This window comes from Ochlerotatus camptorhynchus, unplaced genomic scaffold (assembly GCF_037179485.1).
Source record: "Ochlerotatus camptorhynchus isolate MF236.1 unplaced genomic scaffold, CSIRO-AGI_Acam_v1.1 ptg000033l, whole genome shotgun sequence".
NCBI classification, from domain to species: Eukaryota; Metazoa; Arthropoda; class Insecta; order Diptera; family Culicidae; genus Ochlerotatus; species Ochlerotatus camptorhynchus.
Window position 1 is genome coordinate 4431165 of NW_027040524.1, and position 18021 is coordinate 4449185.

Genomic DNA, 18021 nt, shown 5'->3' on the forward strand with positions numbered 1-18021 from the left:
TTCAGTACACCTCGTAGATCAGATCGGAGATACGTTTGATACCACCACGGCGAGCCAGACGACCGATGGCGGTTATCTCGAAGAACTTTGCGATGACGCTTGGCGCATTACTGTTCACCACGCCATCCGAAGCGAAAATGAGCTAATTCCACACAGCAGCGCTCTTTTATATCTTTTCAGGTTAAAGCAGAATGATGTGCAACCAAGTTGTATAAAAGCTACAAAGACTCCTCCCATTATGAGTAGTTTGCTATCAAGTAGCGACACTGGCTTTTTTCTTTTTGCATACACGGCGAATGAGAACGACCTAAATTTGAGTTTAGTTCACTCATTATTACCAAAAGTGCAGGAACTCATCGATGAGTAAATTTGTCTCATGGTTTCATAAAAAATCTGCCAGAAAATGAGGGAATTGACGAAAACTTTATTCAGTCTCGGAGTAGTACCAATAGACTGAGTGAATCCAATCTTTACTTTTCTCAAATTCGGGAATTTTTCCCTGGAAAATCGTTAAAAAAACCTGGGAAAACATGAGGCAAATTTACTCATCGCTGAATTCCTGCACTTTATTTCTTATATCTGAGATAACTAAACTCAAATTTGGGTCGTTCTCATTCGCCGTGATATCACCTTGAAAGATATCGGCGCCGGTGGTTAGCGTGATTACCTGTCACCACAGCAGGCCTGGGTCCAATCTCCAATCTAAGGCATAACATCTCTGATCACGCCTTCCTTCGGGAAGTAAAGCCGTTGGTCCCCGGTTGAGTTGATGGGTCGATATGTTGGGTCCAGGTGTGGGAGCTGCCTCCCTGGCGTCGGTAGCATTGGAGCTCAGTACGGAAAACAAATCTCGCTTCACTTTTCAATAGGTCCTATCTACATTGATCGATTCTCTTCATCGACACTCTCTTTCGTAAATAACTCGCCTTCACAAATGTTTCCTGCCGTCTTCGTCGAATTAGATGCTAGATTGTTGCTTCTTCCATCGAAAATATCCGGCCGTGGCGATTCAAAGTGAATCAAGGTTGATCAAAATAATTTGTACCACTGCGTCCAGTTTGATTACATGAGCATTTTGTGTGGTCGTTGGTTCTGAATATGGACAAACAGGCAGATGAATTCTATTTCTACTCTTTACTGTAATAAGCTTGATGGCCCTGAAAAGAGCCGTTTTGCTGCTAAAGTTGATGATAACTTAACCTCCGAAACCAAACAGAGTGCGTCTTCAAAACGTAGATGACATCTATGGCTGCTTACGCTTGGCGTGTTTAGTGTAGGTGACAGCATCACGGATCTCATTTTTCAGGAACACTTTCAGCACACCTCTTTAATCAGACCAGAGATACGTCAGACACCACCATGGCGAGCCAGACGACGGATGGTGGTTATCTTGAAGAATTTGCGTTTGGTTCTGAATATGGCGATGAGTGTGCAAAATATTACGCAATTCCATCCTCCCTATTTGCACGCGCCCGAGGATTGGAGGCGAATGCCACTTCGACTTGTTTCGTCTACTTACTACTCTCTGACGACTGTGCTGGGGAAGCAGCATATGCATGTAGGTAATTGGTGGATTTGTTAGTTAATTCGACGCTTTTGGACAATTACCAGTCATTTACCAGTTTTTCAATAGTTACTTGTTGAAAATCAACATTCGGAAGCATTGTTATCGATGCGTAGCCATATTTCTGATCGATTGGTGATAAAATTATTGAAATTGGACCAGGGGCATCTGAGTTATTAACGTTCAAAATCTTTCTTAATTTGTTACATGTTCCATTTTCGGTTTTCACAAAGTGTACCCCCATATAGAAATCAAAGACGTAGTCCTACGTCAAAATAAAAACGTGCCGAAAATATTTTTGACGTCACGAAAAGGTGTAAGGTTTTGAACGCTTATAACTTTGTTCTTTATTGATGAAATTAAAATCCAAATATACCAATCGATTGGAAATATCTCTCTAAATTCAATAAAAAATTTCCCATTTTCTATTAAAAAAACAGTTGAAAAATGTACAAATAAAAAGTGATAATTGTAGGTGATTTAATCACTGTTTTCATGAAATAAACGGTCTCCCCAAACCCAGTCGTCATAATCGAGTACCACTTGATTACACATCTTTCTGATTCAATCTGAAATGTTATAAAACAGCGCTGGTGGACGTCTACTTATTTTCGCTTCGGACGCCGGTTGAGCAGGTAGCAGCAGCAGTAGGAAGGCTGCGGTTCCTGTCAACCACGAGTATGCATCCCGAACCTTGCGGGTCGTTCCCGATCACTGGCTGCTGGCAGCGAACCCCGTCGCACGCAAGCACTCCGAAGTGGATCAACCTCGCCTGAATGATAACGATCCTGCGTTCTACAAATCTCGATTATTTTTGGAAAGGAACGTATCAGCTTTTGTAAACAACGCCTTTCATCGTCAGTTTGGCGTTACTGATAGCTCTCCCACGCATACTAACATCACTATATCGGGTAGGGGAAAATTTCCCCTATCTGATGGTAGTGTCAGCATGCGTGGGTGAGCTACCAGTTATGCCAAATCGACGATCAAATACGTTTTTACAAACGCTGATACTTAAATTTAACTCGTGGTTAAACGTGGCATTATGAAAGTTATTTTCAATGTTCAGAACTCAGTCACGGTTGCCAACATTTAACTTCTAGTCGGTCAGAAATAACCCCCCTCCCCCCTCGAAGCGTGTTTTGCTATACCTAATATATGGCCGGTCACAACTTCTGAAATCCCTCTCCTCCCTCAACTGCTACGTTATTTTTGCATGTTTCCTGGCGATTATTGAGAAATTAAGCAACAGTGAAAATCAGTGCTAGGGGAAATGCAAGTAATGTCGACCTAATTTGGGCCCATACATAAATTCAGCAATCGACTAAATTTTCAATAGCAACCAAAAATATCCATTAGTAACGTCCCAATAACGCGTTCATCTAGATAAAGTTGATAAATAGCAGATTTTTAGCGATGGGCCCAATCTTAGATCCATAGGCCAACATTAGAGACATTTCCCCTATGTCTCAACATTCATGTTCCTATTTTAATATTTAGGCAGGGCTTCTTCAGAATACTATAAAAGGCACACAAAAACGGATTGGACATTTATGCGAAATTTCGTAATTGATCATGTTAAACAAATGCTAAATATTGTTTTTTTTTTAAAGATTTCGTGCGTTTTGTGAACGCACATCCATTATTTTGCATAAGAAAACGGGGTGTTTCTGCGGCAAAAAAAAAAAAGGATTTCCCTATAACAGATTAAAGATTTCTGTAACAAGCACTGACATTATCAGACGGTAGATCTATTTATGCTTTTAGATTAGCTATTATGCTATAGAACGGTTTATAAATTCCCGGTTTTTTCGCTGTTGAAGGCAAGTCGTTCGATTGCATAATTCTCCAAGTAGGAGGGCTTATCTAATAGTATAAATAGAGGTACCGTCGAGTTTTTTCAGTGTTAGATACTGAAATTTGACAGTGAGAGTTCATAAGAGCCTACTTACAATGATCGATTCTCTTCATCGATTTTCTTTTTACATTGCTACAGCTAAGCGAATTAATTCAAGCAGAAGATTGCATTTCTTTCTTTTTGTATCCCCTTGGCCATGTAAAGACATTCCCAGGTATTTTCAGCATACAGATCGATAAATGAAGCTTTTATCTAGCATCTACTACGACAAACACAACAAGAAACGGTTATGTACCAAGAGAAAGTCGACGAAGAGAATTGATCAATGTTACATAGGATTTAATGCAATGTTCAGCTTGAATATTATCTGGAATTTGTTCCATGTAGTGCCGTAACAGGTTGTATTGGCTATCAAAAGCAACAGAAAATGCACCAAGAAATCGACAGCGAGCATGCATAAGGGCTCATGCGATGATCGATTCTCTTCATCGATTTTCTCTTTCAATTGCTACAGCTAAGGGAAGCAATTTTCTGAAATTAGTTTAATACAGTGCTGTAGCATGTTGTATTGGCTATCAGAAGCAACAGCAAATGCACCAAGAAATGTTAATCCATGCGAGTTATTAACAAAATAGATTCTATCATCGCGGATACGCCCTTATGCATGCTCACTGTCGAATTTGTAATCTGTGATAGATATGGATGTCATTTTTTCCCACCCCGTGTTATTCTGCCAAATGATGCACGTGCGTCCACAAAACACAAACGAAATCTTTAAAAACAGCAAAATTTTGGTTTTTTATTGCTCAATCAGTGGATATTGGAGGGATTTAAGGCTAATCGAGATGTTTATTTCTGATCAATCTCATTACAACCTAAAAATTTCAAGAGCACAAATATCAGCTAAAGCGGTGCCGGTGGTGTAGTGGTAAGCGTGATTACCTCTCACCCCAGCATTTATTTATTTATTTATTTTATTTATTTGTCGTCAATCAGTGTAGACCATTTTACAATTGTTGTCTTAAGAGCTATGTTTACAATTTTGTCTTTGTTTATATTTTTTTATAATATGTCTTGAGAACAACTTAAAACATTACTTCTAGCTGACGTTATGCGAGGAATAAAAATATTGCTTTAATCAAGGTTGCAAAGACTCATTTCAGCTAAAACAATGTTTTTCTAAATTATGAAATAATTAGATGCCATGATCAAATTTTGAATTGGTAGGATACAAGAAGAGGTTGCAAAGAATGTGTTTGACATATTAAACCTGTTTATTTCACTTCATGAGAGTCACAATCAGTGATTTTTCACAAACTCACTCACTCACTCACTCACTCAGCGATCAGCAAATCGCTGATTGTGACTCATAGAAAGCAAAATTTACAGGTTTTATGTTTCCAACGCATGCTTTGTAACCTCTTCTTGTAAGTTACAAGTAAAACATGCCATCATACCATCTTTTGGTTTTATTATTCCAAAAAACATAATTTTAGCTGAAATGAGTCTTTGCAACCTTGGCTTTAATTTGGTTTTTGTCATTGTAAAGTCAATGTTATCGCAGTGCTTATTATATGTATTCATCATTTGGTTCAAGGGTCCAAATTTGGCATTATTCGTACGATGACGATTTGTAGCAAATATATTTCTATTTCGTAAATGCCTAGATGGTGTATATAAATTTAAGGATGACAATAGTTCTATAGAATGCGATGTGATACGATATCGTTTACGAAAGAAATCATAGCAAATTCACGACGCTCTTTTAATGTTTGGATATTTATGAGCATACACCGAACTGTGTAAGATGGCAGAGGAAATACAGTCCAACCTAACTTGCGGAGTGCATACAATAGAAACTGCTTTTGAACGGACTCTATTCTTTCTTCGTGTGTGATTGAAAAAGGTGACCAAACTATGCTGCAATATTCTAATATCGATCTTACATAAGCAATGTACAATGTTTTTATCGTATGCGGATCGTGAAAGTTATAGCAGAAACGTTTTATGAAACGAAGCATGTTGTTAGCTCTGTTAATAATTGTGTTATAATGATCGGTGAAAGTAAGTTTTGAGTCCAAAATAACACCTAGATCCCTGACTCTATCACACTTTTCTACGATATGGTTTCCTAAAGTGATTGTTATATCGGGTAGGGTTCGTTTTCTACTAATGGTAATTGAGTTACATTTTTTTATATTTAATTGTAGCAGGCTTTTTTGGCACCAAGTATGGAATATCTGTATTTCCTCTTTGAATGTGATGATGTCTTTGGCATCTTTTATTTCCAAAAAAAAGTTTAATGTCGTCAGCATAGATTAAAACTTTCAATTTCTTAATAATGAAAGATATGTCATTGACGAAGAGAATAAATAAAAGCGGTCCTAAATGGGAGCCTTGAGGAACTCCAGAAGTGACATCAACGGGATTTTATGTCTTTCCTTTGTATTTTACTATTTGATGGCGGTCAGTTAAATATGATTCAAGCCACTTGTTCAATCCCAGTTGGCCTGGGTTCAATCCCAGTTGGCGCCGCCGGGATGTTCTGAGGCATTTGTCCCCGGTTCATGAGTTGATGGGTCGATAGGTAGGGTCCAGGTGTGGGAGCTGCCTTCCTGGCGTCGATAGCATTGGTGCTCAGCACGGAAAACAAGATCGACGGAAAACAATTACGGAAAAAAAATATCAGCTAAAACTTATAACAAAGAAACTGGAACTTCACGTTTATTGCAGTGCAGTGCACAAGGAGTTCCAATTTCATGCACGGCGAATGATAACGACTCAAATTTGAGTTTAGTTCACTCATAATCGCCAAAAGTGCAGGAACTCAGCGATGAGTAAAATTTGTCCCATGGTTTTCTGTGGAAAACCTAAAAAATTTGCCGGAAAATGGGGAAATTGACGAAAATTTTATTCAGTCTTGGAGTAGTCTATTAGTATCCAATCTTTACTTTTCTCAAATTCGGGAATTTTTCCCTGGAAAATCCTGGAAAAACCTGGGAAAACATGAGGTAAATTAACTCATCGCTGAGTTCCTGCACTTTTGGCGATTATGAGAGAACTAAACTCAAATTTGAGTCGTTCTCATTCGCCGTGTGAGTGATGTCACAACCGTCCAAGATTTGTGCTCTTGAAATCTTGAAGTGATATTTATTTATTTATCAGCGTCTTCGACTAGTCGCACAGACTGAACTCTTTTACTTATGAACTAGAAATTACTACTAATCTTATTTCTAAAAATGTTTTTAGTCAAGTTAAAATCAAATTCGTTACAGACAACATTGAACAAGCGAAGACACTAATCAAAAGGGTTGTTGTAGCCGTAGTTTGTTCTGTTGTATGGGACTGCTATTAAAGCTGAGCTCCGAAACCGTCGAGGAGGAATGTTAAGCGGGATCTGTGCGAGAATTATTAATCGACCATCACTAGATGACTGTGAAACGTCATTTCAAATATAAGGACCGTATATAAATAATGATACAATTTGCAAGGGACCGGGACTAATCACAAATTACATCCTACGGTAACTGAAATAAATACGAGTGTTCACCGGTTGCTTTTCTGCACCCGTTCAATCGTGAGAACATGAGCTACATAATAAGGGGACCAAATCGGAGCAGCGTACTTCAGAATGCTATAAACCAACGAGCAATAGAGAGTTTTTAAAGCGTGGATGTCGGTGAACTCAGAAGCGTGGCGACGGATGAATCCCAGCACAGAAAAAGCTTTGGCAGTGGTAATGCTCACGTGTTCGCTGAATCTGAGCCTCGAATCGATGATAACGCCAAGGTCACAGATGGATGACACACGTTCCAATGATGCCGTTTCCGTTCTGTATTGATGAAGAATGGGGTTATTGCAGCGACCGAAGGTAATAAGTTTGCACTTCATGTTATTGGCCCGCATGCCGTTATCGCCACACCATACCAGTATAGTATCAATATCTTCTTGTAGGGCAATACAATCCGGAAGAGAAGCTATGACACGATACATTTTTAGGTCATCAGCGAATGAAAGCTTCAGTTTTTCCACGGCTAGAATGTGCGGTACAGTGTCGAAGGCTTTCGCAAAGTCAACATACACCGCGTCAACTTGCCGCCTCTCTTCTACTTCGCGGGACAGTGCGGTGACGTAACACATGAGGTTCGTTGTTGTAGAACGATGCTTCATAAAGCCATGCTGACCATCAAAGATGATCGGAGACGCTACGTTGTATAGAACGTTGTGCACCAGTCTTTCAAACACTTTGCAGAGACAGCAAAGTATAGATACGCCGCGATAATTTTTCACCTGATTACAGTTGCCATATTTGTGAATAGGAACAATGCAAGCAGCTTTCCAAGCTGTCGGAAAGGCTCTTTCGTGAAGAGATCGGTTGAATAAGCGAGCAATTGGGTTCGCTAGTTCTCTTGAACAGTTTTTCAGCAACAGGGGTGGTATTCCGTCCGTCCCAGGTCCTTTTTTGATGTCAAGCTCATCGATGACTTCTACTACTTCTTTTGCGGAAAACTGAATAACGGGTAGGTTGATGTTGTGCGAAGGAACGTGAGCAAAACAATCGCGCCTTGGTACAGGTGACACTTTTCTAAAAACGCTCTCAAAGAACATGGCGAAAAGGTTTGCAGCATCCACATTTGTATTAGCCTGGGCATCATTGAAGGTAACGTTGCATGGGATGCGAGAAGATGCTTGCCGCTTTTTCACGAAATCTCAGAAGCACTATGGGTTTTGTTTTACGCTGTCCTGCATCCTGAGTAAGTAGTTATCGTACGTGGATAATAGAATTGTTTTGTACTGCAGCTCTACTTCGCGAAGGTAATTACGGTCACTCTCAGACTTCGAAAGGAAGAAACGGTGACGTGCTTTCCTTTAGGATGTTACGAAGATGCCGTAGTTCGGAGGTCCACCATGGCTTGCTGAAAACTGAATTGAACGATCGTCTTTTCCGAGGAACATAGTCGTTAAGCACTGCCCCGTAACGTGGGTAGATCACCTTTTCGTGGTACGTTACGGGATGTAAGATCTACCACCGATTCCTAGTCCTAACTTCTTCAAACTAACAGGATTTTTCAGTAATCGAAGGAACACATCTTAGTCCTTGTTACTTTTTATGCCTTGTTGATAGTGATAAGTCCTCGGGTTGCCTGGACCGAGGATGATCTTGAAACAAGGGAAAAATGAGTTAGTTAGTCTTCATCTATGTGATTCCTAATCTTCTAATCGTTGTTCCCTAGTTTGAAGTGGTTAAGACTAGGGTTCTGATGCATGGTCATTATCGGTGTCATAGCTTGTTTTTGTTGTTAAGGAATCCAATTTTGACTGACAAAGGGGCGCGCCTTTGGAGGGTGTTCCAACTCCGAAGGGTATAAATAGCGGAACCTTTCAGTTAGAATCGATTCCTTGCGATGAAGGCAAGAATGACAACTGTATCAAAACCGAATACTTCATCATTTCTCAATAGTGATGGAGCAATACGACATGCACTAAACTAAGGACACGGGATATACTACAATAGATCAAATTACTGGTCGCAGTGGTGTTATGTCCCGAACAGAGGAAAAAAAAAAGCACTGCATAAAGCTTGTCAAAGAATGCTGATAATGTTCTATCCAATGACCCGGTTAGCGGTAAGGAATCCCAGTCAATGGCAGCTAGAGCCGTTTTGAACTAGCCAAAATCACACGAGCGGAAATCGTAGTAAAGATTATTGTCCGACCCGTTCTGTACTACTAAATCGTCGATACTCATATAGAACAGCAAAACAAAAGGCACATGGTGATTGCCCGAGCAGGAGAAAATAACTAATGAATACCTAATTCTGACCTGATACCAAAATTTGGTATTGACCAGCATTACATAAGAGGTAAAATACCAAAGAATAATACCAAAAAATTACATGCAAAATACTTTGTCAATAACAAAAACTGATATTTGGATACCTAAAGAATAGCTGTATGGGATTGTTTTGGTATTGCATTATCATAATTTGGTATTGGATTGGTATTGTGGGAACTCGACGCCGTCGACGCGGAATGTTCATGTTGTGGGGGTACTTGCCTGCTGCGACAGAGTGGAATACACCTTCACCAACTTCGCACACAGGACCGGGATGGCTGCAGATCACTTGCGGTAGTGGCTCGACTGTTGCGAAGGGATTAGGGGATTCCGTGATAGGGAATATCAGATATGATGACGGTCATTGTTGGACGCTTCAATAAATCACCTGAAGAAAGCCCTACCTTCATTGATTGTAATGTAGGAACCAAATGTAATAGAATATATATTCGCATTTTTAAGAGGTCCACAGCTTAACATAGTCTACGTCAATCATGCGATCGTGTCTTGTACATAACGACACAATTTTTATTTTATTTTCGGGGTGGTAAACTTCCCCTTAAAGAGTTTAAATTCGTACTTATTCGACATATGAACCCCCAGTTTGGTTCGTAAATGGAGATTTCAGTGTTTTGTGGGGTATTTGACAGTATTTTTCAGCCGCCATCTTTGATTTCAAAATTGATTTCCGGTTCCAACACGTCCCTCCGATTCCAAAAATAGCCATATTGTGGGGTATTTGACAGCAATTTTCAGTTTTTCTGTAACCAGAAGCCGCCATCTTTGGATTAAACATTTTCAGAACAGAGTTCACGTTTCTTTGACCTTTGTTGCCTTTGCTGGTGCCCGGTGCAACGTAACGTAGGCGTTACGTTTATTTTGCGGATCAATGTTCATGATTTCATGAGTTTTATTTATGGTGTACTTTCGTACACGAAAAGTAGACTTGTTCCGAAAATCGTGACTTGAGGGTGACAAATTTCTGAACGGGTTTTTTCCCGTGCAGGACCTGATTTAAAATTGATTGAACTTGGTAGAGTAAAATCGATATTTTGACCCACTTTAGTAACTAGTTGTCAAATTGGTTACACTTTAGTAAAGATTATTTGATATTCTATCATTTGCAGTCATAATTATAAAACAGGTTTATAGGGGAAATGCTGGTTCCGGCAACATTTTTGTCAGGGGGGGGGGGGGGGGGGTAAACAAAGTCCTTGACTGCTCAAATTAATGAATGAGTGCTCCTGACGGCAATAGGATATTGCCGAAGCCATAATTTACGCTATATTGGAAAATACTTATAGCTGGCGGTCACACCCACGGTATTAGGTGCTACGCGTAATAAAAGCAGGTCACGGTACATCACAAAAAAGCTCCATTTAATGGACCATAAATAGAACTCACTGCACAGTGGTACAGAATCGTACTTATGTTGGACAACAATCGTAGCGCTCCATCCATGCATCCTAGAGGTTTGGTGCCTTCGGAAAATGTTGTTCAGGTGGGTAAGAACTATATTTTGACATCATTAGCTTAGCTCCAGATCACGCTGTTCAGATGAACTATCTTTTGAACTCTAAAACTCTTCCGGAGATCAGTGGCGTCCCGTAACCTCAGTTTTTTACCTGTGCACCATTATTAAAAGCGTGACATCTAGCAAAAATTACATTGAAATCAATAGCAAAATGCACATAATCGTGTACACAGCTCGAAGAAGTTAAATATGATGCACATAAAAGGAGCATCCTACATCGTTCAAGTGTATCTTATAGGTTGTGTAAAGTTATGCAAAATTTCATAAAATATTCCAAAGGTTGTATGCAACCGTCCATTTTGTTAAGCAACATTGTTTAGAAGTTGCTATTTTGCATAAAAAAATACATGTTTCCAAGATTATTTTTTCTGTGTTGGTTTACTGATATTTACCATTGCAAGCAATTTTTGATATTTGTGAACGTTTTGAGAGCTGGTTAATAGGTAGATTGAGGTTAAGGCGACGCCACGTCAAAATTCCACAGCCCACTGAGAATGAGATGTTGAAAATTTTGCTCGATTCCGTGAAAAACCGTTTTTATCAAACATAAACGTCTTTAATCCAGGGAATGTTCACTCAAATGAGAAAGTTATGCAGTTTGTCAACATTCATAGTGAAATGACTGTTTTATTTGATGATATTATTGCGCATTTTGCGCAAATTACGAAAAAATCCTGCTAACTTTGTGTATCAGATATCAGATATCAAAAAAGGGGGCTCATTTTCAGTTGACGTGTTCTTCAATGCTTACCAATTTTTATCCGAAAGAGAACAAGACCGGGAACAGCAAGGCTTATTTGTTACACTATCGAGCATTACTTCTTGATATATCAGGATTATCAGGATATCCTGTTATTTAAAAAAAGCACTTTGTGCTTCAACTTTAGTAATTTTGTAAAATATTTCATTATTTCTGAGTTCATTTTATTTTATCTGCTATTGCAATTGCTGAACTGGAAAATGCATAAATAAAGTGTCTATTCGATAAAAAATGCACACACAACAGCTGTAACTTTTAACTTTTATACCAAATGACATGACAATTTCAGTGAAGATTGTTTAGTCCATAACGTAAACATTATTTTTTTTATGTAGGTCTGAGAGGTGTTTTAACTCGAGTAATAGTCATGACAACAACATGCTGTCTAAACAATTTTGTAAAGTCTCAAATTTTTTTTTTTTTTTGTTTATTAATTTATTTGGTAAGGCTCAACCGAATTAACTTTACAGAGCCGAGGATTCTTGGTCACTATACAATACATCTTAAAAATATAGTCAAAAGGTACAATACAATAAACACTTTATCTTCCGCTATCCAAAAAGCCTCCTCCATCAGAATTGGAGCCGCTTCCAGTAGTTTCATTGTATGGCAAATTGTTGTACGCCAACGAGGGTCAGAGCGCGTCCATTGCAGCAATGAACGCAAAACGTGGTCAGCACTCACACACCCATCACGAAACGGTTGCTTTCCAAAGTCGACGACGCATCGACCGAAAGAACTGCTGATGAAGAACAATGAGGAGGACCACACAATGGTTGCTGCCGAGAAAACAGACGATCGCGTAGCACACATCGAGAGTGGTCTGCTTTTGTCGACAGCCGAGTGAACACTGAAGTCTCAAATTTGAAATCAGTGGTTATGCAAGGAAATTCTTTCGTCGTGTTGCTATCGACTCATGGAACCAAGTCAATTGTTTTGCCAAATGTTATATTTTAAAATATTGTGCAAATGGTCAGAAATCACTCATCAAAATTTCCGATCATTTTAACTTAAAAAATCAAAACCTTTCAAAACAAATGAGGCCAAGCAAAAATAGAATTTTTTATCACTCTTTAGAGATTCATAATCCATTAATAAATTGAACAGGGAATGGCAACAATAATTAAGAATTAGCAAAATGTAGCTTTTCACCACTGTACAATTTTTTTTGATTGATTGAAACTTAAGTCTAAACACGTATTTGAATCATGGCATATTTTTTTCATTTTCAGTACTTTCTACAGAATCTTCTCTGAAAATTTAAAGTTGTTTTTCTCTCTCAAAAGAGACATTTTATGATAATTTTTTAAAAGACAACATGGTATCAAACGTATAAAATCTTATTTTTTTTAAATTGATGTTCAGCTATTTTCTGCATAGTGCAACAAAAACGCCTCGAACTAGTTCTCGTCACGATAGCAATTGGTAATCATTGAAGAACATGTTAGCTGAAAATGAGTTGCCATTTGTTGCCCATTTTTGTAGGATCCACCTGAACAACTTTACCCAAGGCACCAAACCTCTAGGATGGATGGGTGGAGTGCTGCGATTTTTGCCCAACCATAGTACCTTTCTAACACAGTGTGCGCTGTTGTGGGCGTGCTCTTGTTTGTACGGTGAATGTAAAATATTTTGATTGGAGCTTTCTCTGCGTTTCATTATGTAGAGTGAAAAGATGTCTTTGTTCCTTAATAACTATAACTTTTCCAACGATAAAATGAGCTCCACAATAGCATAGCATAGTGGCTAATTTTGTTCTGTAACCTTACGAGCTTCCCTTTTCTTTGATCTGTGGTGACGATGAGGTGAAAGCGCTTTAGACGTTTATGGTTTAAGAAACCTTCTAAATGGTGGAAAAATCAGAGATGCTTTGCACATTAGTGGTGAGCCTTCATGGAGCGATGTAATGGGATTAGATGGCGTGAAGCTTTAATTTCGGTCGGAGTAGCTTTTTTTCGCCCGCTAATTGCGGCTTTTGTTTGCAAATTGAGGGAACAATGTTGAAGCTTACGTAGTATCATAATTAATGATGATAAAACGGGTGGAAAGGGAAACTGCGGGACCGCAGATTTGAATGAAATGATGAAATATACATTAATGTCGTTATTGCTGCGGGCCGTTTGATGTTCAACTTATGGGATTACTTTTAATTGCCCGGTTCCTCATCACTTGTTATACTTATCCTTAACCCTTTGTCTGTACACAGCAAAAAAATAATTTTGATATCACGTCAAAGTGGATGCACTACAATCATGTCGAAAATATGGTGTAATATTACTTGCTAAAAAGGACAAAATTATCATTAATACAATGCATGAACTGACATTACGCTGCTTTTACTGCATTTGTTTATTTATGTTTTCATAAAAATTACATGAAATTTTCGACATGATTGTAGTGCATCCACTTTGATGTGATATCAAAATTATTTTTTTGCTGTGTACCTTTGTACAAATTGGACCGCAGGAAGCTTTGAAAGGCTGTAACTTTTTTATTTATCGATGGATTTTTTAATTCTTGCGTGACTAGGTGGGTCCACTGGAGCTCTGTAATACTAGAAGAAATCTGCTCTAAAAATGTGATAAAATATTAATTGGAAGCTTTGGACGTTGTCTGTATCCTGGGGTCAATTTGTCTTTGCATCTGTGTATCTGTCCATTAGACTGATGCAAAATTTGAAATTTTCGCTCCACAGTTCTCAAACGGTTTCAAATCAGGTCCTGATTAGCCTCCCAAAATTTAATCTCATTTCGTAAGAAACTAACTTGGCACAAACTATTCGAAGTTTGTATGGAAATTACTATGGGAAAACCAAACTTTTTGTTCATTGTCTTCTACCAATTTTCCATATTGCTTTTTCGAAAATTTCTATAACTATTCCTACGGGAAATTTTCTAAGCTACAACTTTGCGGAATATTGTTTTTTTCAATCAAACGTCAAATTAAATTGTTATTAATTGTTTAAGAGTTTGATAATCTTATGGCATGATCAAACAGCTGTTCTGTGGGCAACACTGTATTCTGCAGTGTGACATAGTAGCCACGGTTTTTGTGCTCTATTCTACGCGCTAGAAACACCAATGTTGCCTGCTGAACAGTTGAATGAGCATAATCATAAGACATCAGTGACTTGAATCATTAATAACTTTTGTTCCTAACATTTGATTGAAAAGTGGTTTTGAACAAAGTTATAGCTGAGAAAATTTGCTACAATCACTGCTATCATTTTTAAAAGCATAGTGATGTGGTGAATTGTTAGATAGATATGAACAAAAACATAAGTTTTCCCATAGTAATTCCCATAGAAACTTGAAATGGTTTGTGCCAAGTCAGTTTCTTACTAAAGTAGTTAAAATTTTAGGAAGCTAATCAGGACCTGATTTGAAACCGTTTGAGCACTGTGGAGCGAAAATTTCAAATTTTGCATCAGTCTACTGTCCATGTGTTAAGTTAGGGCAAAAAATTCAAAATTAATATCACACTTGCGCCACTTGGTGAGTGAACTCTGAGCTGAACTCTTTACCTTAGGATAGGTCTTGTCCATCTGAACAACTTAACATTGTTTATCTGAACAAATTAACTGAAGACAAAAATCTTATATTTGGTTAAGATGTTAAGTTCTTCTTCTTCTTATTCGCATTTCAAGCTTATTGCTTAGCGCATATTAGCTTATTGCGTGCTCTCAACTTAGTGTTCTAAATGCACTTCCACAGTTATTAATTGAGAGCTTTCGATGCCAATACCAATGCATGAATTTGTATATTGTGTGGCAAGCACAATGATACTCTATGTCCAGGGAAGTCGAGAAAATTTCCAACCCGAAAGATTCCCTCGACCGGACCGGGAATCGAACCCACCGCCTCCGGCTTGGTAATACCGTGCCTTTACTGACTAGGCTATGAGGCTCAAGATGTTAAGTTAGGGCAAACATTTAAAAATTTATGTCACACTTGCGCCATCTGCACAGTGGGCGATCCCATAAAAAAAACCGATCGCAATGATAAAAGCTGTTTCAAATATCAACCAACGTACTGTTTTATGAATTTTATTGTCCTAAATTATATTTTTATAGTTCAAAATATTGTAGAATCGATTGTTTACATAATGTAGGGTGGTTCCACTTTATTTTCATATGCATACGTACGCACTTTTAAGGTCAATATAGTGCTCTTATTTTGAATGCAGTGGAACAATTAGCAGGTTTTCCGACAGGGGCTTTTAAATTGGTACCTTCTGCATATTTTCAATATTGTGTAAATTTTTTAGCTCAATTCATTATAACAGAAGAAAGGTAGATCAAGTCAAAGTTGGCTAGTTTATTTGAAAATCGTTAAAAAATGGAATCTTTACCTTCTGCAATATCTACCATTAAATCTTGGACTTCTCTTGGCAATACTTGCGAGATATGATTACAGGATCAGATGACTCTAAAAGCCGATTCAATATGTCCTCATTCGTCTTTGCTCTGGAAGACTTCCAACTAAAGCTTTCCCTGTATCTCGAAATATTCGTACTTCGCGCCTGAGCCTTTTCCGATCTTATGGCCAGATCAGAATTTTATGTGCAGTAGTAGGCATGTAATACCAATCGTATAATTCAATTTACAATTCCGCAGCCTCATAGCAATAACTTTTAATTTTTTTGGGATCAATTTTGTGTCTACAGGAGATTGCAACTAAAATATATCGCATTTTAAGAATGATATTCAAATCAATTCCTCTTGGCACTTATCTCTGCATTTGCAAAGAAACTTCTCGTGGAATTCATTACTATTCTCAGCCCTACCAAGTCCCATTCATTTTAATTACTTTCTATTCCTGAAAGTCAAGACGATATGAAATGTGAATAAACATCCCAAAGACCGAATCCATGCATGCAAAGATGATATACCATGCTCAAGGTACGATAATTCAACAATCTCTTTACTCTTCAATCTTTTTAAGTCATTGAATTTTGAAATCGACTCCCCGCACAAGTAGCACCTTTGTATATTCTTAGCAGTCAACGCATTAATTATCTTCCCATCGATCATCGTCAAGAATAAGTTGTATACTCCTGACCTTCGACGAACACTCGACAATTTTGAAGGTGTTTGACGTAAGACTACGTCTGTGATTTCTATATGGGGGTACACTTTGTGAAAACCGAAATCTGACCGAACGAAATTATGAAAATTTTTGAAAGCTAATAACTCAGCTGTCCCTGAGACCAATTTGAATATCACCAATCGATCAGAAATATTTCCACGCATCGATAGCAATGCTTTCGACTGTTGATTTTCAAGCATATGCATATGCATATGTTGCTTCCTCAACACATTAGAGAATCTTTAGTAGACGAAACAAGTCGAAGTGATTCTTCTCCGATTTTCGGGCTTGTGCGAATAGGGAGGATACAATTGGGGATTTTTTTTTTTAAATATCGGACAGGTTTGGGCCGAAGGTCTCAGATTTTTATTAAACAAAAATTTCACTGGTAGATTTCATGGTTCTTAAAACGAAAAAAAAAAATATCTAAAAAATTCTACGGGGTCAATTTTCTCGGAAAATTTTAATTCAAGTTTTCTGATTTTTCCGGATGTGACATACTTTGAAAATTCATAACTTTCAAACCGTACATCGTAGGAATAGCATTGTGTAGTAAAAAATCTAGTAAATTTTCTCAGCAATCGATTAAAAATATGTCCTGGAAAAGTTTTTTCTCGAAACTTTTCACGGCAATGAAAAATAGCAATAAAATTGAGAAAAAAACATTTTCTGAGTCATAAAAAATTTTCAAATTATTTTGTCCTTGTTCAGCATCCTTTTTTCTTTTACTGGTGCTATCTACCGTTGTTGAGTTATGAATAAATCACTAACACTGTAATTTAGCTTTTCTGATTATCTAGAGCATTTACAAAATTTGAAAATGGGGATTTTTTTTTATTATCTGATAGAATGGACTAAAGGGTTTTTCCAAAAATCTTCTCCGTCAAAAATATACTAAGTCATTAATAGATGGTCCTCCATCACTCTTGCTTCTGCTACAGAACCCTTTGAGTACAGAGAGCTTTTTAACGTTTAAATGTCACAGTCTTTATCTACCCAGCACACCGGGACGGATGGATATATTGTTTTCCTTCTATTTTGTTCCCCTCTTTCCCTCAGAGGATGGAGTAGTGTGCACCGTATAATCGTCAAAAATCTCTACTGGATTCATGTGTAGGTAATTTGTTTTGTTGGATAAATAACTGAAATGTCAATTGAAATGTCAGTATGTGCATATATATGTATGTAAAACAGCTCTTGAACTACAAATGTATCATACGTTTACCAAGACGTTTGGCAAAGTGCTGCAGTGTTAGAATTGAATTAAACGAAATTGTGTCTTTCTTTCGAAACCTGGATGAACGGAAGTGTCCATTTGTTCCATTCCATAAATTATTCACTTTTAAAATATTAAAATTCAGTAACACACACCTTTTGTTGTAA

At 37.9% G+C, this 18021-nt stretch overlaps 1 protein-coding gene across 1 annotated transcript in view; it reads left to right on the forward strand.

Moving 5' to 3' along the window:
- LOC135709212 (growth hormone secretagogue receptor type 1-like) overlaps window positions 1–18021 on the forward strand; it is a 98532-nt gene that overhangs the window by 42193 nt on the left and 38318 nt on the right. The gene's annotated exons all lie outside the window — the stretch shown is intronic.